Below are 26,319 nucleotides of genomic sequence, written 5' to 3'. Positions count from 1 at the left end.
AAACAGCTCTCACGGACAGGCCCGTCCAACACTCTCCAATGTTCGGAGCACACTGAGTGACGAACCGCTGCTTAGCTGGATTCCGTCACTACTAGTTTCAACCAGTTAGACCGCTCTGACATACAGTCACATCACAATAAATTTATTGACATTACTTTCAGGACAGACCCTTTTTAGATATAAATGTTGGGAACCTGGATGGAGGTGAGGGACATGTACAGTAAAAACAAGATGTATAAGGTAAAAAATTACTTCTTTTAGTCAGAAATTGGTCAGTGGTGTCTGGCTTCTCTTGATCCCTGGCCCTGGATGGTGAATACAAAGTATATATATATATATATATATATATATATATATATATATAATTGTGTACAATCAAGCATAGAATCATTGCCTTCTACCTGTGCTAACGTATGGGGCAGAAACTTGGAGGTTTCTTGGAGACAAGAAAGGACATTGTGTTGTCATGTTGGAAAGCACTTTTCCGGAGGAGGGTGTGTCAGCCACTGACATAAATTTTAATGAAATTTATACCAATATAGCTGACATAAAATGTTGAGCTGTCACGAAGTTGAATCAGTTTGGTTTGACAACAGTCTCAAATGATATTAAGGTGGAAAAAGGTCTTCTTTTATGCGCCTTCTTCAGTGCAAAACACACAAGCTTAGGGAATCCATTTCAGAACCATTGTGTCGGAATATAAATCATGGCTTCATGTTTCAGAATTTCTGCAGACACACCTTGACAGGCTGGGAATCAACGACCAATTCCTTGCTGCCAGCTCTCAGACTGTTGTACACTTCCTGCAGGAGCATAATCTGGGAAAATGGGCAGGCTTTAGTATAGACGCAGAAGTTCTATACAATTCATTGCCGCAGGTGCGTCTCTTGTAGTTTGTTAAGGACTGCATACACAATCAAACGGGTTTGCTGGAATTTGCTGAAAGGTGTAAAATTCTTGTTGCAAACTTTCTGGAGCTTCTTGATTTCTATTTAAGGTCAATTTTGGTCTAGTGGGAAGGTAAAATATGTGTCCAGAATGCTGGCATCTGCATAGGTTCTGGTGTTGCACCAGTGCTCAGTAATATTTTAAGTTATGTTGACCAGAAAATAATCAAAACCTGAGTGGGCTTGCTCTTAAAATTTTCAGATACGTGGATGATTATTTGTTTTTCATGAGCAAATGATAACTTTCGCAGAGCTGTCATCGAAGTACTGAAGCTATTTAGAGAACAATAGCAAGGTTTCAACTTCACTTTAGAAGTTCCAGAAAAAATATGTGCTGCAACTTCTTATGTCAGGCTTACTTTTATGTGGGATCACGTATGCTGGGGATATCAGTCGAGAACTTCTAAGCCCCTTCTTGATTATAGGTCTAGCCATTCAAAACTTATTAAGTACAGTATTGCCACTCACACAATTAGAGATGCCCCAACCAAGAGCTATCCTCACCTTATCCTTGAAAGTGTAAGGAATCTGGTGACAAGGCTTAATGAGGCAGGTTATTCAGTTTCAGTGGCTTTTTTATATTGAAACACGTTAATTAAGGAACTTAAGGTGCAACCAGGGTGGAAGAAGCTTAAGGAGCAAGAGCGGAACAAAGTTGCCATTATCCCCTCTATTAATTGTCGCACAGGTGGCTTCTAAGTTCCAGGAGAGGATTGGGTTTTCATTTAAATATAAGCTGAAGGGAATATGTGAAGCAATAAACAAGCACATTCTTCACAACAGGTGTCTGAGCAGGGAGGACTGCAAAGTGAAATATAGCATATAATTTGTCTCTTGCACACAAAATGTTGTTTATTTGATTCCTTTTTCTTGAAGCCTACAAAATATATATCAGTCAGACTGGAAGGTGCTTAAACATTCGACTAAGGAAGTACCATAGTTTCTTTAAGGGTTTTTGCGCATCCACACCTTTCTGTGCATTGTTGCAGCATTGGGCGTCATCCAGTTTTTGAAAGTACTATTCTGCTGTTCACACACGTGTGAAAAGCTCTCACATGAATTAATGGAGGCTTATCACATTAGAAAGAAAAGCTCACTATGTGTTAGCCAGCCATCCATCTCGCTGCAAGATAGCGAGGTTGCCGTGTTAGATCCTAAGTAAAGCCACTGAGTTGCATTGTGCCTTAGTAATTGTTTTTTTACATTGATTAATCAGCCGTGACATGTGTGTTGCCGTCAAAACATGTGCATTCGGTGATGTGAAGGTTGTTTTGGTATGTATCTGCATATGCTAGGGGGCCGGGTGTTGGTCACGTGATGTGTGTTATATATTGGTTGTTTTCTTTCAATAAACTTCATTTGATAGTGCTGTATCCTGTCCCGTTCTATTACTTTTGTCGGCATCTGTCATGCAGTAGCTGCCATGAAGCTTCAACAACTTGCACAATTTTCTATCGTATTTTCTATCGTATGGAGCATTAGAGTTACGGAATGGGTGCCATGGTATATGTGTGTGTGTGTGTGTGTGTGTGTGCGTACGTGTGTGTGTGTGTAAAGGTAGAAGGTGGTAAGGTGGGGTGGTAAAAGTAAAATGAAGAGATTTTCACATCATGACTAGTCTTTTTAACACATTTACCTACAAAATTAAACACTCTGTTCTTATTAAGCACCGTGTACTTAGGTATTCATATTACTAATAATCTTCCAATGCAAATGCATATCAACTTTTTGAGTGATGCTAATAACTGAACACATGGCTTCTTGTGCTGCAAGTTTTCTTGGACTCCTGCTTCCCTTAAACTTATACTGTATAATATGCTTGTAAGATCAAAACTGGAGTATGCTTCATCAATCCGGGATATACCTACAAAAAACACAACTCTCATATTTAGTTGAAGCCATGCAAAACCAACCTGTACATTTTATTGTAGCTGCTTATTCCCATACCGCAAGCATATCAACAATTAAAGGTTGCCTTGATTGGCTAGGCAACAAGAAAACTTACCTGTTTATTTCACAAATTCTCAATTGAAACATGCTTTTATTACCTCCTTGTAGCTCATTGATATATATGTGTGTGCGTGTGTGTGTTCTGAGGCTGCCTTTTACAGGAATAGTAAAGATTGGTTTGGCAAGTTGGCACTTGTACCTTGAGGTTGTAGTTCATTCTCAATGAGATACAAGGAGGTAATAACATATGTTTCAATTGAGAATTTGTGAAATAAATGGGTAAGTTTTTTTGTTGACAAGCCTGGCCAATCAAGGCAAGCTTTAATTGTTGATAAGCTTACGGTATGGGAATAAGCAGCTGCAATAAAATTTACAGGTTGGTTTTGTATGGCTTCAACTAAATATGAGAGTTGTGTTTTTTGTAGGTATATCCCGGATTGATGAAGCATACTCCAGTTTTTTGATCTTGCAAGCATATTATACAGTATAAGTTTAAGGGAAGCAGGAGTCCAAGAAAAATTGCAGCACAAAAAGCCATGTGTTCAGTTATTAGCATTAGTCAAAAAGTTGATATGCATTTACACTGAAAGATCACTAGAAAAAAAATCTGATAGGGCAATCTAATAAAAATTATATCAGTTTTTTTCTATTGCATTATGAAACAATACAACTGATACACTGATAAAATTACTTTTAGTTCTATTCTGGACGTATCTGTGCTATTCTGCTTGTACAAGTCTACTAGTGTATTCTTTTTATTAGTGTAATAGTGTATTCATATTAGTTTGCCAGATCTATAGTCTATCAGTATCTATGTGTGTTGTATAGGTGTAATGTGCTTCAAGGAGAAGCAAGCTTCCTCATTTGCCCAAAAAATTAGTCAGAAATAATGCATTTATATTATCACAAAAGACAATACATATAAATCAACTATTAAGCCCAGGATTCAGAAAGGAAAGATTGTTGGAACAAATAAACACCATACAACAGCTTAAGAAGAATAAAAATGTGATCATGTTTAAAAGAGAAAAGATGTTTCAATTGGTTCACAACAAAGTTTAGCCTCTTTAAACAGGAGGTTATTGGCAATCAAGCCACCGAATTGGTTCACACGTACACCACGAAGATTATCAGACTTCACAATCTGGAAAGCTAGTGAATGGAAATGGTGGGTTCTTCATTATTCATTACCATGCCTTCATAGCTTTTTGCCGGATAAGTATGTCAGACATTCCAGTTTGCTTGTGGAGGGTGTCTATATACTTCTACTAGACACCGTCACTTCAGATGACCATAATGAGATCATCTGATCTTCTCTCGGAGTTTGTTGTGAGAGCACAGTCTTTGTATGGATTGGGTGCAATGGCATAGAATGTACACGAAATCCTGCATGTTCCTAAAAGTGCGGCTAAACTAGGACCTCATTGGTCGCATTGTTCATTTGTATTTGAAGGCGGAAATGAACTTCTTGTGAAATTGGTCAGTGGAGCTAATGATGTTCCTTTACAAATATTGGAATGTTATGTACTTGCTTGTAAGTTACAGGCAGCTAAAGCTAGTTTAAATCTTTCACCAGAAGCAGTGAGTTTTTTTGGTGCGCAGGAGAGGGGAGCTGATCAGCAGACAGTTTTGTTAGGCACTGGAAAGCTGTGCCTGAACTTGGATGAAAGTGAAAAACAGGCTGTAGTCCACAACCGTGGCTGTGACTCAACAAGTGTCACTGAATATTACCAAATGGTCGTCAACCAACAAACATTCCACTCTCTCCAGTACACTTGAACTATAAAGACTAAAAACAGTGCATTTGTCAGCTTCTCAGGTGCATTTTCTCTCATTTGTAGAATTCTTACTGGAGCGAATTCTTGTATAATTCTGAAATGCAAGAAACTATTTCCTGTTGAAATTCTCCATGCAAAGCACCTTTCAGTCTGCGTCAGGAGAGAGGAGCCACTAGTTTACGTAACACCCAGCGAAGTTATGCGCCTTTATGTGTTTATAGAAATAGACAACAATATTTTTGAATGGACAATACGAAACCTTTAAGAAAGAGACTAATTCCCGTGCTCAAGACATGGCAACGATGAACAGTATGTCTTTAGCCATGGTACATGAATGTCTGGTTATAACAGGTTATAGCTTTAAAAAACAACAGTTGGTAACAGTGCACCATGCTTTATGGCGTTCTGTAATAATCAGCTTTTTGATGTTTGAATATATTAAACAAGCCAGAGCCATCAAAATTCTAGAGTGTTTATTTTTTCTTGCGATAGCTTCTTGTTTTCCTAATGAACCAGCTAGCCCAATTTGCCACTCTTCATTATTGTACGCTTGTTAATTAAGTGCTTGGGGAATTGCATGGTCTGCATGTTGGCAGTAGTGACGCAGCTGCTGATGAACAGTTGCAGTAGCCAAAACATGACAATATTTTACAGGACTTATGCACAGTTTCAGGTCGGTGTCCTTACATGTAGCGAAGGGCCCTACTTAACCACGTGACTGCCTTGAGTGGGTGATCACAGTGAACAAACAGTGCTTCACTAGCAGATGGTGAAGAGGTAAAGCTTCTCAGTCTGTATGCAGAGGCATGGAAAGCAGCTGAATGTTAAGTGAGCAGTTATGCTACTTGATACAACAGCATCATTTTCACACCATGCATCTGTCTTCCTCACTTTATTTTCTCCTTTGACTCAATGTAGCTGGTGCAAGTTTATCCGTTAACTGTGGCGGCATGACTAAGACGCTATCTTTTTTCTGAATGAAACAAGCAAACTGTGAAATTTTATTTTAACAGTGTATTACGGTTTTAATCAAAGACTGCAAACACTATACATGAAGCCTGTTCTGATAGTCTTCTTTGCTGTCACGTGCTGAAGGCTACACAGGTTAAACCACTTTTACACATTTCGACGTGCGGTGGTTGAACTAGCACCCAGTGAAGAATTGTGTCTTCTGATTTTGCAATATGTTCACTGATGTTTAGGTGTTTTTGTTCATGAATGTGTGGTTTTAAAAATGGTAAATCCATGCTCTTACTTGAATAAGTTCTCAGATCTGTACTCACTTTTGCTTAAATAATATTGCTGTATTGTCATGTTCTGATATATTGCTGTAGATCTTGTACCAATAGCGATGCTTGTCCTCTTTTCTTGCTTCTTGTCAGTGTGCCATGCCAGTTTGTTCTTTTTGCTCAAGCTCACTTGTGTTCTGTCACATATCACAACACTTTTGGGATGAATGCAAAAGTGCATAGTCTAGAGAAAATAGCTTCATATGAAGTTTTAATATTATAAAAGCATGTGCCAATTAGACCTGGTGTTCTATACAGCATCTGTGAGCACAAATGGGCATGGTGAAGTTGGTACTTCAGTCTGTGTTGTTCCTCTTATGTGTTTGTTTAAATGTGGCTCAAGTTGCTTGCTTATTCTTTAGATAATGGAGTGTAAAATAAACCCTAGTCATGTTTGTAGTCATGTTGCTTGTGTCTTGTAAGTAAAACTCTTGCTTGGGCTAGTTGGTTCATGCTTGAAGTAGGTAAAGGCAAGGCGCAGAAGACCAGGACTTAGGAAGGAGAACACAAACGACAAGACGGGCGCCTTGTTCCTTTGTGGATGGATGCATTAGCGTTGTCATAATTTTCAAATCAAGTATGCACCAACTAGCCCAGAAAGTAGCTTTAATGAAATCATGTTGCTAGTGTCTAATTTATGGCATTCACAAACTCAGCCTGACATGTTAGAGCTACAGTTAGTATCCACAGTCTTGAAAGTGCTTTGTTTTGCTTTTGTAAATAAACTTTATTACAACAGTAGGAAGATACCTATGAAGAAAGGAGCCAGACAAGTAGACACAATCTCTGCAATGCTATTCACTGCGTGCTTGGAAGAAGTATTCAAGCTATTAAACTGGGAAGGTTTAGGAGTAGGGATCGACGGCGAACACCTCAGCAACATTCGGTTTGCCGATGACATTATTCTATTCAGCAACACTGCGGACGAGTTACAACAAATGATTGAGGACCTTAACAGGGAGAGTGTAAGAGTGGGGCTGAAGATTAATATGCAGAAGACAAAGATAATGATAAATAACCGGGCAAAGGAACAAGAATTCCAGATCGCTAGTCAGCCTCTAGAGTCTGTGAAGGTGTACGTCTACCCAGGTCAACTAATCACAGGAAACCCTGACCATGAGAAGGAAATTCACAGAAGAATAAAAATGGACTAGATCGCATACGGCAGACATTGTGAGCTCCTGACTGGGAGCTTACCATTATCATTGAAAAGGAAAGTATACAATCAGTGCATTTTACAGGTGCTGACATATGGCGCAGAGATTTGGAGACTGACAAAGAAGCTTGAGAACAAGTTAAGGACCGCGCAAAGAGTGATGGAACGAAGAATGCTAAGTATAACTTTAAGAGACAGAAAGAGAGCAGTTTGGACAAGAGAGCAAACGGGTATAGATGATATTCTAATAGACATTAAGAGAAAAAAATTGCACTGGGCAGGTCATGTAATGCGCAGATTAGATAACAGTTGGACCATTAGGGTGACAGAATGGGTACCAAGAGAAGGGAAGTGCAGTAGAGGATGGCAGAAGTCTAGGTGGTGCGCCAAAATTAGGAAATTTGCGGGTGCTAGTTGGAATCGGTTGGCGCAGGACAGAGGTAATTAGAGATCGAAGGGAAAGGCTTTCGTCCTGCAGTGGACATAAATATGATGATGATGATGATGATGATGACAGTAATTCTGTTTTGAATATGCATTAAATGTTGCACATCTGTCTCACAAAATTTGTAAATGTAATTTTGTATTAAAAGAACTGGAGCACGCCTGCTACAAAGATGGACTGATACTTTTCTCATGCAACTTCCCCAATGTAGTTTCACAGGCTAAGTAACGCTGCTGTGCTTTGAAAACGTGTGCTTTAATTTATGTTGAAACATGTTTAGGATAATATATCTGCATACAAGCTGTAAAAAGTTTTGATAATTGCACAGTTTACACATTTCATTTTTATTTGATACTCTAATATCCCAACTGTGTTTGTTAATCTGTTCACATGGCAGGCAATGCATTCAGGGTTGTATATTCAGTTCATTTTAAAAACGTCTCTTCAGGCGTGTGGGCACCGGCTTGTGTGCTATTTCTAACATGCTTTATCAGTGCCTCAATCAGATTCCTGTATGTCATATGATGATCTCTACCTGGGTTTAAAAGACTGATACATCATGCTATTTGGTCTTGTAGGCAGCACAGTGAGATCTATCTGCTGCCTGCCAGTCTGGTAAAGAGTTCTATGGGTCAGGTAGGAATATATATCACCCTTAGAAGGACCCATACAACCTATACATATTCCTAAGAGACTTGTAGAAATTTCTATCAGTTTTTTTTGCTAGGGTACTGATATTAGGTTTTAAACTAGTGATGGCACTCCGAAGAGACATTAGTGGAGACATTGCCCCACTGGGCACGTGCAGCAGCTAAGCAAGTGGGGGGGGGGGGGGAGATATGGACTGGGCACCGGCTTGCGAGAGCAAGGATGACGTGGCATTGCGGCGGCACCCTCTCCCCTCACGCAACACCTGGCGCACTAGAGTGATGGCAGACGTACCCTTTCACCCGCTCTGCTCCCTAGAGGCACGCTCGCAATGTGGTCACAACCAATGGGATTTGAGGTTCCATTTCGCTGAGACGACAGACGCTGGCTTTTTTACTCAGTGGGCCATTTGTTTAGTCTGTTTGAACAGAAACGGACCAGCCAGAGTTTGGTTGTTTCACGACAAAACACACAGTCATCAACAAAAAGTTTAGTTTTCTACGTTAAGTTCTTTGCGAGATCTAAAATGAGAAAAATCAAGGGCCTAAACACTCAGCATTGTGGCATGCCAGAAGTGACAAAAGACAGATTTGTGAATTGGAGTTGTTAACATACAAATTGTGTTTAGTCATGAAGAAAGCATTCAGTGAATTTTAGTAATTGCATGTGGATCAATATTAAGTTAGCTTATTCAGGAGAAGGAGGCAGTGGCACAAAGTAGCAGAATTTAAAACGCTAGAAGCATCCATTCAACGCAAGAACTAAGTTCAATGGAGGAGATCAAGTTAGTGAACATGACAATATAGTTATGTTTTTCATGAGAGACAAGGTCTTATGGCAACCATGTTGACATTTGTTGTAGAAGTTTTGTGACACAATTTAGGATTATTATGGAGATTGAAATAAATGATGTTAGGGAGGCTTGGCGATTGAGGCCAGCAATTGTTCCGCCCAAGTGTCTCTCATAATATTACTGCGGCAGATCACCACGTGCATTCTGTCCTAGAAGCTGAAAAGGTAATGCTAATCTGTGTAATGCATCTGTCGAATGCCAACAACAGTATGATGCTGATGGTGACAACGATGGCATGATCGACGATGGGTCAATTCTAGAGTCATCACGATTGAGGCATAACGACTTTGGAATGATGAGTGCATGCATGGCAATGACTGCGTATCTACTACACAGCGTGAAGGCGGCAGCATCCAACGGCGTGATATTACAACTAATTTGAAATGACAATGCAATGATGACGACAGATTGAAGACTGTGAATGGTGAACAATGATGCGTCCACTTGGCAACTAAAGAAAAACATATGAGGACAGCTAAGCATGTCTTATCTGAGTTGTGATTGCGAAAGCATTAATGCCCAATGGAACGCCACTGAGCAGTCCTTCGAGTTTTACGCTGCAAGTGATGAACCCTAGAGCTACATTGGGCCCGAGATAGCAAGCAGCAGCAGCCTGCAGTGCCAACACCGCATGCCACCGACGTGCTGCACGACCAGAGACCAGGAAACAGCAGTGGCCACCAAGGCCGGCAGGCACGCGCAGCAGCTAAGCCAGTGGAGGGGGTAGATACGGACCGGGCGGCGGCTTGCGAGAGCAAGGATGATGGGCATCGCGACGATGCCCTCTCCCCTCATGCAACACCTGGTGCACTATAGCGACAGCAGGTGTACCCTTTCACCTGCTCTGTTTCGTCGAGGCGCGCTCGTGACGTGGTCGCAGCCAATGGGATTTGAGGCGCTGTTTCGCTGAGACGACAGACGCCGGCTTTTTTGCTCAATGGGCCATTTGACGCTTTCGCATAAATAATCGCTACAGAATAATGACGACGTGGTTATGTTGAGCTCGCGTTCACGCTTCATCTGCACGGACCGCCCTACCTGTGTACTTTTGGTACTGGGGCCAATTCTGTACCATGCAATACACACAGCCATGGAGCACCCGCAACGATCACACGATAGGCAAAAAACGCTGTGCTTTAAACATGCACCCATAGAGTGCCCCAATATTGCAACAAGCCGATCCGCGCATAGTGAAGCGTCCGCATGGCCGCGTTTGCCACGTGGCCGTGCTATGCGAGTGTGTGGCTGATATATTAATTGAGTAATCGAAAGACTGGTTCCGAATGCATTTACTAACCAATTTGAGTCCACAGCACTTTTATGTGCTGCTTTGAATAACTGCGTGTGGCACCGCGGTTCCCACAGTTGCCCAATGCATGTGGCGCATACTTTAGCAGCAGTGCTCAGCGTGTTTCGACTAAAGCATTTTCATTTCAATTCTGCTCGCCACTCATGGCGGCTGTAGCTGCTTATAGTTATACAGTACTTTGGTTATAAAGTACAGTAAGTCTAGTTAATAAATTTTATTGGGATGTGAGGTTTTATTTTGTTAAATCGAGAACTTCGTCAAATTGAAACCACTTGATTAGATCACGCAACATGCCATAAAATTGATGTAAGGGCCAAAAATGTCGTTTTTGCCTACGTTCCCACTTATTGTAGCAGTTGAGCATGTACTCTGCCTTAACAGAAGAAACGATTAAAATCCCCAGAACTCAATTAGACCTACTATACACACATTTTTCTTTTTAATTATGGCAAATCAGGCAAGATATTAGTTGATTCTAGGTTTTCAGTGCTCATGAATGTCACAGTGAAAGTATTGAATGTCATGTAGTGTAATGCAACGAAAACAAGGACACAGGAAAAAGGAAAACACAGACATAATTAGGCGCTTGTGTCTGTGTTTCATTTCTTCTTGTGTTCTTGTTTTTGCTGCGCTACACTACATGCCGTTCCATGATGATCAACGAACAAGCCCACATTGCCACCCCCGTGTAGAGAACAGGCAATTTCTTTATACACTTAAACCTTGATCAGTGGCATAGCAACAGGGGGGGCCGGGGGGCCGCGGGCCCCGGGTGCAAGGTGCCAGAGGGGGGGTGTCATATACGTCTGAAGACACCAGGAACTTGTTGATGTCCTCGCCTTCCTCGACTACAGCCGGGGGGGGGGGGGGGGGGGTGACAGAAGACCTATGGGCCCCGGGTGCCAGACGACCTAGCTACGCCGTTGACCTTGATATAACAAAGAAGTAAAATCGGCAATTCGCTTCGTTATATAGAAATTTCCTTGTATTGAAATTCGATCTGTTATGCAAATGAGTACAGTCGCCGATCGTTTTTGTTGCATGGAAAGGGGCCATGCAATTTTCCGAATTATTGGGCAATAAAAAAAAGCAAGTTTGAATTAGGAAACATTTTATTTTGACGAATATAGGAGTCAGCGATGAATGATACGGTTTCATATGCCACGTTGATATCTTTACATCAGCGGTACGAATTGAGTGACGCCATGCTTTCGCGTGCACTCCGCCCCCAAAGCGTCGCCCGGTCGCACTGCGACGACGCTATCATGAAAAGCGCCGGCAGCTGGGAGCGAATGCTTCGTCTGCTTCTCGTTCCAACGGATCATCAAAACTCGAGATTGCGCAACCTTCAATACTAAACGTGCGGGAAAACAGCTTACATGGTGCCACGCCTTCCTGGCATGCCCGCTCTTTCCACACGCAGCAGATTACCTCTAGAGCAGCGTGCGCGGCTGCGTATGCGCTCAGCCGCGTCTCGGCCAGTCATGGCCGAGACGCGCGCCAAATTATCCCCCCCCCCCACTCCGCCCCCTCGCGCGCGCTTGATCGCGTTATCGCGAGCTCGCTTTCCTTCCCCACTTTGCCATTGCTCGCGGGGAAGGCCGCACTTATGAAGCCACCATCTTTCTTGTCTCACCCTCGCACACTTTCACTCGCACCTAAAGCACAAGTGCGCGGGGCGCGATAGGATCTGATCGCACTTGGACTTAATTTATACGGAACATGATGCCGCTCCAAGCTATTGTTCTTGTCGCGCGCTGCACGCAGTTTGAGAGGTGCGTTTGCAAGGAGCCGCTTATAATTCAGTCATTTGACTATCTGCGTCCACGGAAGTTACCATTGATTGTCTCAAATGGCACTCCTCTGCAGCAGAAGCGAAATTTCGTTATATTGAAATTGCACACAAACACACTTCTTTATATTGAGGCTCTATAGATGCATGGTGTTCTATGGAGAAGAGGTTATGAAAAGTTAAATTCTCCGTTATGTCGAGAATTTCGTTATACTGAGGTTTAACTGTATAGAGATTTGAATTTATATACCTTGTTGTGCAGCTCCTTGGGTCATGGTTTCTATGACTATGACTCATATGACTCTGTATCTGTTGTGTAGGAAACCTCTCTCGCCCCGTTTCCCTACGGTTCTCCTTTTGGAGGAGGCCCCCTTTTGATGCTATCCTTGTTCCACTCTTGGCCCACATCATTTCATAATCGAGGCATCTAAGGCCACAGTTCCTTATGCTATGCAGCTCTGACATCATGCGTACCATACAGAATTGTACATGAGCCTGAGCCCATGCATAACCATTCTTCTGATCAAATGTTAATTTTTAGACTGACGTCCTTTCCTCTTGCATGACAGTTATCTCTGCTGTATTGTTGCTGCTCTCTCATGTACGTATACCAATAAATTATCTTAGTCAATTTCTTCGTGAACATTGGGTCCAATCTTTGCCAACTTAAGTGTGTGTTGAATGTTAATTTTTTAAGACCTGCCTTCACAATCTGCCTCCATCTCATCCATTTTAGCATCCTCAATTCAGTCACTTCTCCATCCTGAATTCTAGGTGACTTTATTAAACTTGTTTAGGTTCCATACAGTATTGCTGGTCATGTATTGTCTTATAAGTTTATTAGACAGTGAAAATCTTCAACTTGACTGGAACCTGTGTAACATAAATATCATAATGCATCTTTCCAGTTTTTCCGAACTATGTCAATTCTGCTGATTCTGTGGGCTGTCCAAATTTTCCATGTTGGTGTTTTCAGTTATCATTGAACCAAGGTGTCCGTCTTCTCTATGGTTTACCCTCAAGGCTTCCCTTTCATCTACTCTGAGAAATTGGCATGCGGCTACCAGATGTGGGCAGCTTGCCTCACAACACATGCACATGCTCAGCTACTTTCGTCAACCTTTGTGCTAGATGTCAATCAGCATGAGCGAAGCAGTCAGAATGGGGAATTATGAAATTAAGGCAGAGGTTCGAGCATTAAGGGAAGTCATGCTTATGAGGTGAGTACATGTGAAGAAAAGTATTCACAAATGTTGGGAATTTGCAGTTTCCTGTTTATTGGTCTGTTAAACTCTCCCTAGCTATTTCAGTTATTTCATCATGTGTTGCAATTTTTAGTTGTAATATGTTTTTTTTAAGTGCTGCCACACTTACTACTAGAAGTTTGAGAACCTATATTTCTTATTCACTTGGTTCATTAATACCTACAAGCAGCAGTCTTTTCACTTTCCATCAGCTATTGAATGCAATGCCCAGATATGTTCTCAGTCTACTTCAGTGGGAGTCACTAACACAGTGAATGATCATGAAGCATGTGTGTTCTTAGAAAGTGCCCTCACGTGATGCAGCTGTAAGTTAAGGTAGGGGATGCTTTGGAAAGCATGTTATGTGGCTTACATGATAATTATTTTATGCCAGAAAGCACACAAATATTCGTGTTTATTTCTGGTGTTATTCTTCCTTAATTACCTTCTTGATTCAGCGCGTATATATGAAGCAAGAGATCCTGGCTTCTTCTTTCTTTACATTAGCAAATTACATTAATCATATAATAGCACACTTTACATAATTGAGCACACTAAAAGTCACTTGGCGAGCAAAACATGTACTTGTCCTTTTGAATATCCCAGCTTAATGTTTTAGTGTGTGCAGTTTGGACGTGATTCTTCAGAAGCACTACATCTGCTTCAAGTATATGAGGTATAATTACTTTTGCTTAAAGATAATCCTAATCTTCCTTGATAGCTGTCCTTTTTTTACTAGACAATATAAGCATGGTGCTTAATTCCAAGGTAAATATGCCTGCTGTAACTGTATGCATCAGTGTTTGACTATTCGTTACCTACTATTCCTATTAGAAAAATGTATTTGCCAACCTCCAATTATTTGCATTGAAGTAGTGAAGAGTTTGATGGCAGCCTGTCTGGTTTGGTCAAAAGAGGCACGCTAAGTAGTTTAAAATTAGATGCCAGCCATAAAAATGAAAAATAAGAACTGGTTCAACTGGAGCTTTGTTCACAATCTTTGTGAACAAGGCTTTCAAGTGGGAGCTGAAACATCTATCTTGTATGCCCGATCTTCATTTGCTTATTATTATTATTTGAATTCATCTAGCCCTAAAGAGGTGGCAATTCATTTCGAATACTACTCTTTGCATTTTGTTTCCATTGCTGAGTTGTTTTTTTTTTAAAGTAACTTCATGCACCACACAAGTACAACTCAAACATTTTCATTCTTTCAAGGACGTCACAACTAGTGGAAGGTATTCTGCACTAACATAATTATTTTGAGATTTCCAGTAAATATGTAGTCCTCATAAAAAGTATCTAAATAATTTTGGCCTAAGCGGTTATACATTAACCATGTAGGCTTCATCAACTTCTGATATCACTTGGTCTTGGCAAACTTGTAAGCTGACAAGTTTGAGCATGCAGTCACTTCCCTCCATATTTGTTTCGATGAAGGCTTGCCCTTTGGTGCTACTCTGGATCCACCCCCGTTTCCTGTGATTGCCACTACGGGCTTCAAGGCACACACCCTCAGGAAAACTTTTCATGCACAAACCTGGTTCTTTCACACTTTTACTAAGACAGACATTGAAGGCTGTTCTTTAACATGCTCATGAGCACTTATCATGATCAGTTCCCCATATAAGTGGTTTTGCTGAAGAGAATACAGGAATATGAGCAAAATTGACATGGAACCAACATATAGATAACGTCTGCATGACTGCCTATCAAAAGTTATATTTTCTTAGGAAAAAGAAAAACTGGAACGTGCATCGCGTAATGTAAAACTTATTGCATACACCGCCTTCATTAGGATGATACTGGAATATTCAGCCGTTGTTTGGAGTCCCCATCAAGTGACCCTTAAGAGGAAGTTGGAAAGAGTCTGGCGGCGCGTTTTATTTGTTCGACATACCGAAGGAAGGAATCAGTCACGCTTATGTTACAGCGTTGCAACTTCGATCTTCTTGAGGTATGTAGGAAAAAATATAGGCTGAAGGTGCTTTATCAAATAATGCAGGATCAACTTAACATTGATAAGCTCAAATATCTACAAGCTCCAGGCAAAAGATACCCGCGAACTAACCACGACTACGTCATAAAGCCGGACCACACCAACAGTGATACATATCGATACTCATTTTTCCTGGATGCGATAGAAATGAGGAACCAATTGCCAAACGCTATTGTTAGCTTAAAAGATGTCACCGACTTTGAAAATGCTGCTGAGGCATATTTATGGGAGTTTTCGATTTAGTTTTGAAGTACCAAGTGATATGTGCGACTTGATATTCATTGTACGTATTTTGATAAATGTCAGAAGTGTGCTGAACAGCATTCAAGTGAACATCTTATTAACTGTGAATTGACAAGTGTTAAGCAACTTTACGTACATTGACATTGTCCATATTTGATTTATGTGAGCAGCGGTGGCGTAGAGGTAGAACACCCGCCTCGCGTGCAAGAGGTCCGTGGTTCGAATCCCGGTGCCGCGCAATTTTCCACCGGATTAAAAAAAAAAAAAAAAAAATCCGCGTATTGATAAAATTGCATAAACAGGCCTGGAGTGTGGCCTGATGCCGGTGACCAGAACCGGTAACACACTCCCTCACCAGAGCAGGATTGGCCACCCTGGTGCAGTACTTGGCCACAACCTCCTATATGAACACAACAATCAAACCCCGGCCCTCAGTCCCCAGCAGCTGCGAAGCAACTGACCACGGCGGCGGTCAGACCTGCGACGCTGCAGAGGGTGCTAAGAATCCCTGGCTCCGGACAGGCCGCCATTGGAATATGAACCTGGCAACGTTTAACGCAAGAACATTATCTAGTGAGGCGAGTCTAGCAGTGCTATTGGAAGAATTAGAGGGCAGTAAATGGGATATAATAGGGCTCAGTGAAGTTAGGAGGCCAAAAGAAGCATATACAGTGTTAAGGAGCGGGCACGTCCTGTGCTACCGGGGCTTAGCGGAGAGACGAGAACTAGGAGTCGGATTCCTGATTAATAAGAATATAGCTGGTAACATACAGGAATTCTATAGCATTAACGAGAGGGTGGCATGTCTTGTTGTGAAACTTAATAAGAGGTACAAAATGAAGGTTGTACAGGTCTACGCCCCTACATCCAGTCATGATGACCAGGAAGTCGAAAGCTTCTACGAAGACGTGGAATCGGCGATGGGTAGAGTGAAAACAAAATACACTATACTGATGGGCGATTTCAATGCCAAGGTAGGCAAGAAGCATGCTGGAGACGAGGCAGTGGGGGAATATGGCATAGGCACTAGGAATAGCAGGGGGGAGGTATTAGTAGAGTTTGCAGAACAGAATAATATGAGGATAATGACTACCTTCTTCCGCAAGCGGAATAACCGAAAGTGGACATGGAGGAGCCCGAACGGCGAGACTAGAAATGAAATAGATTTCATACTCTGCACTAACCCTGGCATCATACAAGATGTGGACGTGCTCGGTAAGGTGCGCTGCAGTGACCACAGGATGGTAAGAACTCGAATTAGCCTAGACCTGAGGAGGGAACGGAGGAAACTGGTACATAAGAAGCCGATCAATGAGTTAGCGCTAAGAGGGAAAATAGAGGAATTCCAGATCAAGCTACAGAACAGGTATTCGGCTTTAAGCCATGAAGAGGATCTTAGTGTTGAAGCAATGAACGACAATCTTGTGGGCATCATTAAGGAGTGTGCAATAGAAGTCGGTGGTAACTCCGTTAGACAGGATACGAGTAAGCTATCGCAGGAGACGAAAGATCTGATCAAGAAACGCCAATGTATGAAAGCCTCTAACCCTACAGCTAGAATAGAACTGGCAGAACTTTCGAAGTTAATCAACAAGCGTAAGACAGCTGACATAAGGAAGTATAACATGGATAGAATTGAACAAGCTCTCAGGAACGGAGGAAGCCTAAAAGCAGTGAAGAAGAAACTAGGAATTGGCAAGAATCAGATGTATGCGCTAAGAGACAAAGCCGGCAATATCATTACTAATATGGATGAGATAGTTCAAGTGGCTGAGGAGTTCTATAGAGATTTATACAGTACGAGTGGCACCCACGATGATAATGGAAGAGAGAATAATCTAGAGGAATTCGATATCCCAGTAGTAACGCCGGAAGAAGTAAAGAAAGCCTTGGGAGCTATGCAAAGGGGGAAGGCAGCTGGGGAGGATCAGGTAACAGCAGATTTGCTGAAGGATGGTGGGCAAATTGTTCTAGAAAAACTGGCCAGCCTCTATACGCAATGCCTCAAGACCTCGAGCGTACCCGAATCTTGGAAGAACGCTAACATAATCCTAATCCATAAGAAAGGCGACGCCAAAGACTTGAAAAATTATAGACCGATCAGCTTACTGTCCGTTGCCTACAAAGTATTTACTAAGGTAATTGCAAATAGAATCCGGAACACCTTAGACTTCCGTCAACCAAAGGACCAGGCAGGATTCCGTAAAGGCTACTCAACAATAGATCATATTCACACTATCAATCAGGTGATAGAGAAATGTGCGGAATATAACCAACCATTATATATAGCTTTCATTGATTACGAGAAAGCGTTTGATTCAGTCGAAACCTCAGCAGTCATGGAGGCATTGCGGAATCAGGGTGTAGACGAGCCGTGTGTAAAAATACTGAAAGATATCTATAGCGGCTCCACAGCCACTGTACTCCTCCATAAAGAAAGCAACAAAATCCCAATAAAGAAAGGCGTCAGGCAGGGAGATACGATCTCTCCAATGCTATTCACAGCGTGTTTACAGGAGGTATTCAGAGACCTGGATTGGGAAGAATTGGGGATAAGAGTAAATGGAGAATACCTTAGTAACTTGCGCTTCGCTGATGATATTGCCTTGCTTAGTAACTCAGGGGACCAACTGCAATGCATGCTCACTGATCTGGAGAGGCAGAGCAGAAGGGTGGGACTAAAAATGAATCTGCAGAAAACTAAAGTAATGTTTAACAGTCTCGGAAGGGAACAGCAGTTTACGATAGGTAGCGAGGCACTGGAAGTGGTAAGAGAATACATCTACTTAGGACAGGTAGTGACTGCTGATCCAGATCATGAGAGTGAAATAATCAGAAGAATAAGAATGGGCTGGGGTGCGTTTGGCAGGCATTCGCAGATCATGAACAGCAGGTTGCCATTATCCCTCAAGAGAAAAGTGTATAACAGCTGTGTCTTACCAGTACTCACGTACGGGGCAGAAACCTGGAGGCTTACGAAAAGGGTTCTACTTAAATTGAGGACGACGCAACGAGCTATGGAAAGAAAAATGATAGGTGTAACGTTAAGGGATAAGAAAAGAGCAGATTGGGTGAGGGAACAAACGCGCGTTAATGACATCTTAGTTGAAATCAAGAAAAAGAAATGGGCATGGGCAGGACATGTAATGAGGAGGGAAGATGACCGATGGTCATTAAGGGTTACGGACTGGATTCCGAGGGAAGGGAAGCGTAGCAGGGGGCGACAGAAAGTTAGGTGGGCAGATGAGATTAGGAAGTTTGGAGGGTCAACATGGCCACAATTAGTACATGACCGGGGTAGTTGGAGAAGTATGGGAGAGGCCTTTGCCCTGCAGTGGGCGTAATCAGGCTGATGATGATGATGATTTATGTAATTGTATTGTCCTCTCTGTTATGACCCTCTATGAGGGTTGACAGTATTAATAAATAAATAAATAGACAACGAGGAATGTGGGTAAGAACACTTTATTTTCAGCACACATGTTTTTTTTAATGAACTGCTGTTATACTGCTAAAATCTGCACATTTAATAAAAGTACACTGCTTTGCTTCATCACTCCATGCTAAGTGCAAGTATCCTGTACCAGGAAGTCAAACCAAGACGTGGGATGTTCAGTCTGTGAAAATAAAAACGAGTTTGAAACATTAACATGCAAAAACTAAAGCACACTCAAGAAAATAAACACAGCACAGGAACATATCCAATGAATCAGAATTACCCTTGAGAGCAAACATATAGTTTCTATGGCACAGTGAAGAAACCTTATTCCTCCAGCTTTTTTGTGCGCGCGAGAAAATATGAAAGTGCATGCGTTCTCCCCATATTGTGTATCTGTCACCTTTTCACACACAACAAAGATGATGTCTCAATGTGCCCAACTGTCTTTGCATATCCATTTCTCTGCTCTCATACCATGATACCTACAGTTAAAGGCTGTAGCAATGCTTAGCTTGAATGAACCAACACAAGCTACATGCACTGCGCTGTTGAACATGGCATTGTAAGTTAGATTCATGCACAGCACATTCATGTGCCATAAACATTTGATTGTGATTGTAGGCGAGATAAATAAAAAGAAGGTATGTAAATAAGAATATTCCCTAATAAGCTGTGCAGAAGTGCTCTCCCGTTTGGACAGAAGCCGAGCACAGCTGCAGTGAACAAGAAGCCAACTTATACAGCATTTAAAATCTAGGTTCTAAATGTGCTACAGATTTTTCTGAATTCATGGTCGAAAATCTAGGTGTTAAAGGTGACAAACATTTAAACAGGTCTCTATTCGGACTGGTAATGCTATGTGTCACCTAGTTTGATAAAATATGCCATATCACTGGTCTCCCAAGCTACGGCTGCTGTCCAGTTGCAAGTGCAAATCACTCAATTATGTCTAGGGCACGTTTGAGCAAAAGGCAGCCAAGATTACTGTGCCAATGAGATCTATTTCCTGACATCTGATTTCTTCTCAGAAAGCTACTTCTAAAAAAAAACCTTCACAACAACATAACCCAAACCTTTCTTGAGTAAAGCCATCACACTGGACCTTGAACACTAATTACACAGTGGCTCTTTGTGATGTAATGTTATGTATGTCAGCACCTAACGAAGTACAGGAAAATTTAATAATGGCAGCGTGACAGGTACACAAAAAAGTAAAGGGATAAAACATCACACAAGCTGCCAACAGTGTTCATATCTCCATTTCAATGTGGATGTTTTTAGCAGTGAATACATGTTCTCATTAAACTGAGTCATATTATTACAAAAGCGAAGGGCAAGGGTCTTTACATTCTAAACTGACAAATGTGCTTTATTGCAATTCACCGCAATACAGGAGGTGTTTTGCAGTGAACCATCACATAAGGTTTTGGCTAACTACGGCGGGCGTGTCCTACAGCGGGGCCTCTTGTGTATTGCGGTAAAGCGTATTATTGTGACAAGAGCTAACCTGGCACGTATGGCTTTAGCCAACAAAAGTTCTCAAGACATCATGCATCCTGCCACGAAAATCTGCTTCGATGAGAGTAGAACATTAGGTTCGTCGCTGACAGAAACCATACATTCCAGATTCACGTAAATCTTTCCCAATATCGGCATGCTTCACCGCAACACACAACTATGTTGCGGTGATAACGGTGGTCGAACAGGCTGGTGCAAATGTTTCGACACGGGAGCATGCCTTCATCAGGACAACTGCTTTCCTTGGCAGTTTTCATATACGTGAGTGCCCCCAACTCCCAACAGGGGAGATTTACCTGGACCTTTGCCAAGAGACGTACCGACCAGCGTTTGGTAGTGGCTGGTAGAGATGCAGGAGTCTAAAAAGCGTTGCGAAATTCGGTTCCGTAAGGTTACCTTCACCGCAATACAAATATGTTAAGCGGTTAGACATACAAAATATTTTGCGGTGAATCATAGCAAGGGTATCCGGCCTTTGATGCAAAGCAGCTTTCCAAGAGGCACGGTAATGCCGTGGTTAGTTATGCAGTTCCCCGCATGCGAGTGAGTTCCCTGCGTTCGGCGGTTTCCCAGTGACATACAAAATTACATTGATTGACTGTGTTGTAAATGGGCGACGGCACTATATGCTGATGCAAAAGTGTCGTTTCGCTTTCGAAAACTGCGCTCGGCTAAAGAGAACAACCTTGACTCGCATATGACCAAAGCAGTTGAACAGGAAACTACGAAATTACGTAGCTGTTATGGAAGAAATCAACAGCTCAGAAAAAAATGGCCGTGTAAACATTAACTGGCTTACGAGGTCGACAAACCAACGGTTCAAAGCATCACAGCCACGTCCGAAATAGCGCTGAAGGCCGGCCAGTACACTTAGGCGCCTCAACGCGCGTAATGTAACAGGAGACGACAGGTGCACGCGTACATCATTAAGGAACACATATTATTTATGTCGGTGAAAGCGGTCACTCTTCAGTTCTGACATGCTTCAGCGCGTAACACTAGTCTACTGCGGCGAAGCTGACTTCAGGACCCCGATTTCTTCAACTCATCTGGCGAGGCAGGTCCGTTTATCACGCTTGGCAACGTTTGACATTTTCTGCCTTAATTTCGTTCGTTCTTTTTTAATTTTCTTATCACAGTGACCCTGTATCACGCAGTAGCAGAGCTAGTGCCGCGTCTTAACTGCGTAAGGAAAGGCAAGCGTGTATACGCAGCAGGCACGGCGGCATTGGCTCTTGTTTGGAAACTTCAAGAGACGCTCTTCCGCGCAGCGATGTCATTTGTATTATTAAAAGAATGCAGGTGACGATTAAATGAGCCGCAGCAAAGCTGTAAAAAAGCAGTAGTAATGCTGTTCTAAGATCCTCTCGCTCGAGCGAGATGGTCTTAGAAAAAAAGCGCGATGTAACGCGATCTGACGGAACAGCTCGTCATGCCAGTGTTTTCTTACGTCCTCGTTCTTTCGCGCATCCTCCCTGAACCAGACTACTGAATGGTTCTGTGCACGCACTGACGATCCTGACGGAGGCAATACCACTCACATGAGCAGCTTTATATATGCCACGGCCCATTCCACATGCCGGCTGCAATTTGACGCGGCCAGGAGGCAAAATATGCGCACAAGGTACTTAATGGTAACGCATCAAACTGCTCACAGCCCCAATCCTTTATTACGCGCATATAGCGTGGAAAGATGAATTACTCACGCTCTAAGTGGGCACGGAATACGGACCGTTTCGCAGCGCAGCCGGCTCCGTAAGACGGCCGCCATGGAAATGAGCGGATGTGACATCATGGGTTATAGCGGACGTGACGTCATGGGTGAACGTAGACATTTCGGGCACCTTTCGTTTGCTGTGCCCCGGGCACAGCAGACACGGCCTTTGCTTTTAGATGGTTTTTAGTCGTAGAGTTCCTTTACTAACTTATGGAGCCCTGGAATAGGGCAGTGTGTAGTCCGTCGGCGAAAGAGAGAGAGAGAGCGAGAGAAACAACTTTATTGAGCTGAGCCCGACATCTTCTTAGACGCCGTCGATGGAAGTGGCGAAAGCGTGCCTCTTTTTGCGATGTCGGCCGGGGGTGCTGGAGCACGATGGCAAGCCCGTGACATTCCCATAGACCTCAGACACTGCCCAGGTGGCGCTGCGGAAAAACCCGTCACCAGCGCCCCCATAGGAGCCTTGGCGCGAACTGAGTAGTGCGGCCCCGCACACTCTCAAGTTCAACAAATGGCCACAGAGGGCGAAAAATCAATCAAGGCGTGTTTCAGCGTAAGCGCGCAAGTGGAGCTACTGTAATTTGGTCAAATACTTTAATTTGTGCTTTTTCTGCTAGGGGCGCTGAACATGCTGAATTTTTTACTTTACACAAACCATTGACAAAAACAATCTAGGTGTCTAAGGATGTTTTTTTACCTCAGGTAAATAGGCAGTTGATCTTTTTTTAATTTGATTGTTGAAGCTGCTTTTTAGTCATAGCGTCAAGGTTTTTGTACTTGATTAACCACCGACAGCCGACAGCCTATTAGTATCGATGTGTTTCCTGGCCGTTGGTGTTCGAATACTACGGCGGTAAAACATTCTCGAAAGCATGCTGGTTTCGTCTGCGAGTCATTACATAGACTTGCTGTAAAGAGGTCTACTCTTGGCAAAAAATAGTGCCTCATTTTGTTTAGGCGTTGATTATCATAATGAATGCGGCGGAGGTTGAGGGAGTACGCTTGAAGGTACGTTTTTATGCCGTTGATCTCCATAACACCGTAAGTACGCAAACCGATGTCACAGAACACCCGATGCATCATTGTGTGTTCTCCGTCATCGCTTGTTTGCTGTACGCCTACTAATTCTTCATTTCTTCTTCAAGTGTTGTATCCTCCTTTTGTCCTTGTTGTCTTGTGCTTCACTTACAGTATGTTGTTTTGTCAGGAGTAATGCGCATTTGCAAAACGAATACATGCTTGATAAGACGCCGTGGTTATCATAATTTCACTACACATGTATTAAGCTGGCACATATGTTTCAGATGCAAATACCTGTATGCGGACTTGCACGATGTTGATGCGGAGATTAGGATAATTATGACACCCGTAAGGAAGAGGCAGCTGACGGCCGTAAGCTATTGCGTTCTTTCCGCCAAACTACCCGGCCTGGTAGTGCTGTAAAGATGCTGTATGAAAGTGACACACGGTGACAGGGAAATTATTATACTTAGCAGCAGACCGTACGTTTTGTAGCTTAGGTCTTCTTTCTTGTGCGTTTGTGCTACCCTTATTAATGAGCCATTTCTTGACTATGTTCTTCACTATGTAACCGCGTTTGTGTGGATGCGTAGACGTGTGCTTTTTGTTGTACTTGTAAAATGCAAATAAAATATTTTCAGGCTCCCTCAATCTTTGGTGTCGTGTGCGTTTATTCCATTCGAGGCCATCGTGCCACCTGGAAACCGCATTCTGTCAGTAGCCCTACACGATATGCAACAGCTGGAGCGCGGCGGCACAACTCGTGGTAACGGCGGCGTAATAAACGAAAAACCGCTCGGGGTGCCCTTAAAAGTCAGTTCAGAGTGTGCCTTAACTCGATATGACTCAGCGCTACATGTATTCTGCTGCGCCTTGATCGTGCTCCCCCCAGTTTGGTTGCTGTGTGGCAAACGTAGCGCCTACATATATATGTAGGCGCTACGTTTGCCACACAGCAACTAAACTGGCGGGAGCACGATCGAGGCGCAGCCATGCGCAGCAGCCAGAAACCCAGTAAAGCCACAGAACACCTGCGGCCATACTGTGCAAAACCCCGTTTCCGATGGATGGGTGGATGGATGTTATGAGCGTCCCCTTTGGAACGGGGCGGTGGGTTGCGCCACCAAGCTCTGGCTACTATGCTGCCTGATATCCTACCTAGGTTAACCGATGAAAAAAGAAAAGAAAAAAACACTATGAACTAACACGTCCAAATTTTCTGATCCCCTATTGCGAACTGTGTTTTTGTACGTCTCCGTCTTTTGTCGTTTCCCTACTTTTCTTCCACTAATCCTCCAATCGCCTCTTACTAAAGTCTATTGCGGACCTGTTTGCTTTACCACTGCTCCCGCTGAACCCAAGGGCTTCAAGGAGGCCAGTGGTGCCTAAATCGACCGCTGGGTAGACGTCTTCACATTCTAATAAAATATGCTCCGTCGTTTCCCTAGCTTTACCGCAGCAAGCACATGCTTCTTCTTCCTTCTTATATCTCGCTTTATAGGTGCGTGTTCTAAGGCATCCCGATCTCGCTTCGAAAAGTAATGAGCTTCCCTTTGAGTTATCATAAATGGTTTCTTTCCTGATTTCGTTTTTTCCTCTTAAGTAGTTACTCATGGCAGGTTTCTTTTCCATTGCCGCCACCCATGCGATTAATTCCGCCTCTCTAACTTTCCCCTTGACCTTCTTTGTTGCTGTGTTGCCCACCCCACAGGCCGCATACTTGCTGGTAAGCTTCCTAGTTCTTTTCCTCCACTGTGAATCAATGTTTTGCCTGTACAGATACCTGAACACTCTCCCAGCCCATTTACTTTCGTCCATATTCCTCAGCCGTTCTTCATACTCAATTTTACTGCGAGCTTCCCTCACTTCAAAACTAGTCCAGCCCATATCCCCCTGCACAGCTTCATTTGTAGTCTTCCCGTGAGCGCCCAATGCGAGGCGACCCACTGACCTTTGGTTCCCGTCGAGCCCTGATTGTACCCCTGATTTAAAGCAAACAACCGCATTTCCAAAAGTAAGTCCTGGAACCATTACCCCTTTCCACATACCTCGTAGGACCTCGTACCTATTGTATCCCCATAGCGCTCTGTGATTCATTATGGCTGCATTTCTCTTCCCCTTGACTGTTATGATTTTTTCCTGTGCTGCCATATATCCATTGCCTTCGTTTATCCATATACCAAGGTATTTATATTCTGTTACCCGAGGTATTTCTTGGCCCTGTATCTCCACTGTCTGTTCACTGTTTTCATTGAATACCATAACACCTGATTTTCTAACACTAAATTTCAAACCTAAATTGTTGCCTTCCTGTCCACAGATATTAGCCAGACGTTGCAAATCACTTTGCTTGTTAGCGAGCAACACAATGTCGTCCGCATAAAATAAACCTGGGAGTTGCTGCTCTATTACTGTACCTGCCCGTTTGTATGAGAGATTAAACCCGATATTACTTCCTTCTAGCTCCCTCTCCATCCTCACCATGTACATCATAAACAGCAGCGGGGATAAAGGGCACCCCTGCCTCAGTCCCTTGTTAATTTGAACTTTCTCCGCGCTTCTCATCCCTTCCCATTCAACGCAAACGGTATTTTCTAAGTAAATCTCTCTCAAAAGCTGTAGACAATCGTTACCTAAGCCTTCCCCTTCCAGAATATCCCACAAAATGTTGCGGTCTACGTTGTCGTATGCTCCTGTAATGTCCAAAAAGGCCACATACAACGGTCTGCTTTCTGCTTTTGATATTTCGATACACTGAGTAAGAACAAACAAGTTATCATCCAAACGCCTACCTATTCTAAAGCCATTCTGAAGCTATCTCAAAATGCCATTATTCTCTGCCCATGCTTGAAGCTTTAATTTGATTGCCTGCATTGCTAGCCTGTATATTACCGATGTAATGGTCAACGGTCTATACGAGTGAATTCTGTCTTTCTCCCCCTTACCTTTATAAATTAAATTCATTCTACTTT

At 42.8% G+C, this 26,319-nt stretch overlaps 1 long non-coding RNA gene across 1 annotated transcript; it reads right to left on the bottom strand.

Moving 5' to 3' along the window:
• Positions 1–19,102: 19,102 nt before the first annotated feature.
• On the bottom strand, positions 19,103–22,497 carry LOC129388172 (uncharacterized). Its single transcript, XR_008615203.1, has 2 exons — positions 22,317–22,497; positions 19,103–19,270 (listed from the first exon to the last, which is right to left on the bottom strand). It is a non-coding gene; the product is annotated as an uncharacterized lncRNA (long non-coding RNA).
• Positions 22,498–26,319: the final 3,822 nt, after the last annotated feature.

This window comes from Dermacentor andersoni, chromosome 1, assembly GCF_023375885.2.
Source record: "Dermacentor andersoni chromosome 1, qqDerAnde1_hic_scaffold, whole genome shotgun sequence".
In the NCBI taxonomy this organism is placed as follows: Eukaryota; Metazoa; Arthropoda; class Arachnida; order Ixodida; family Ixodidae; genus Dermacentor; species Dermacentor andersoni.
The sequence above is the reverse complement of the archived record's forward strand: the minus strand, read 5'-3'. Positions and strand labels throughout refer to the sequence as shown.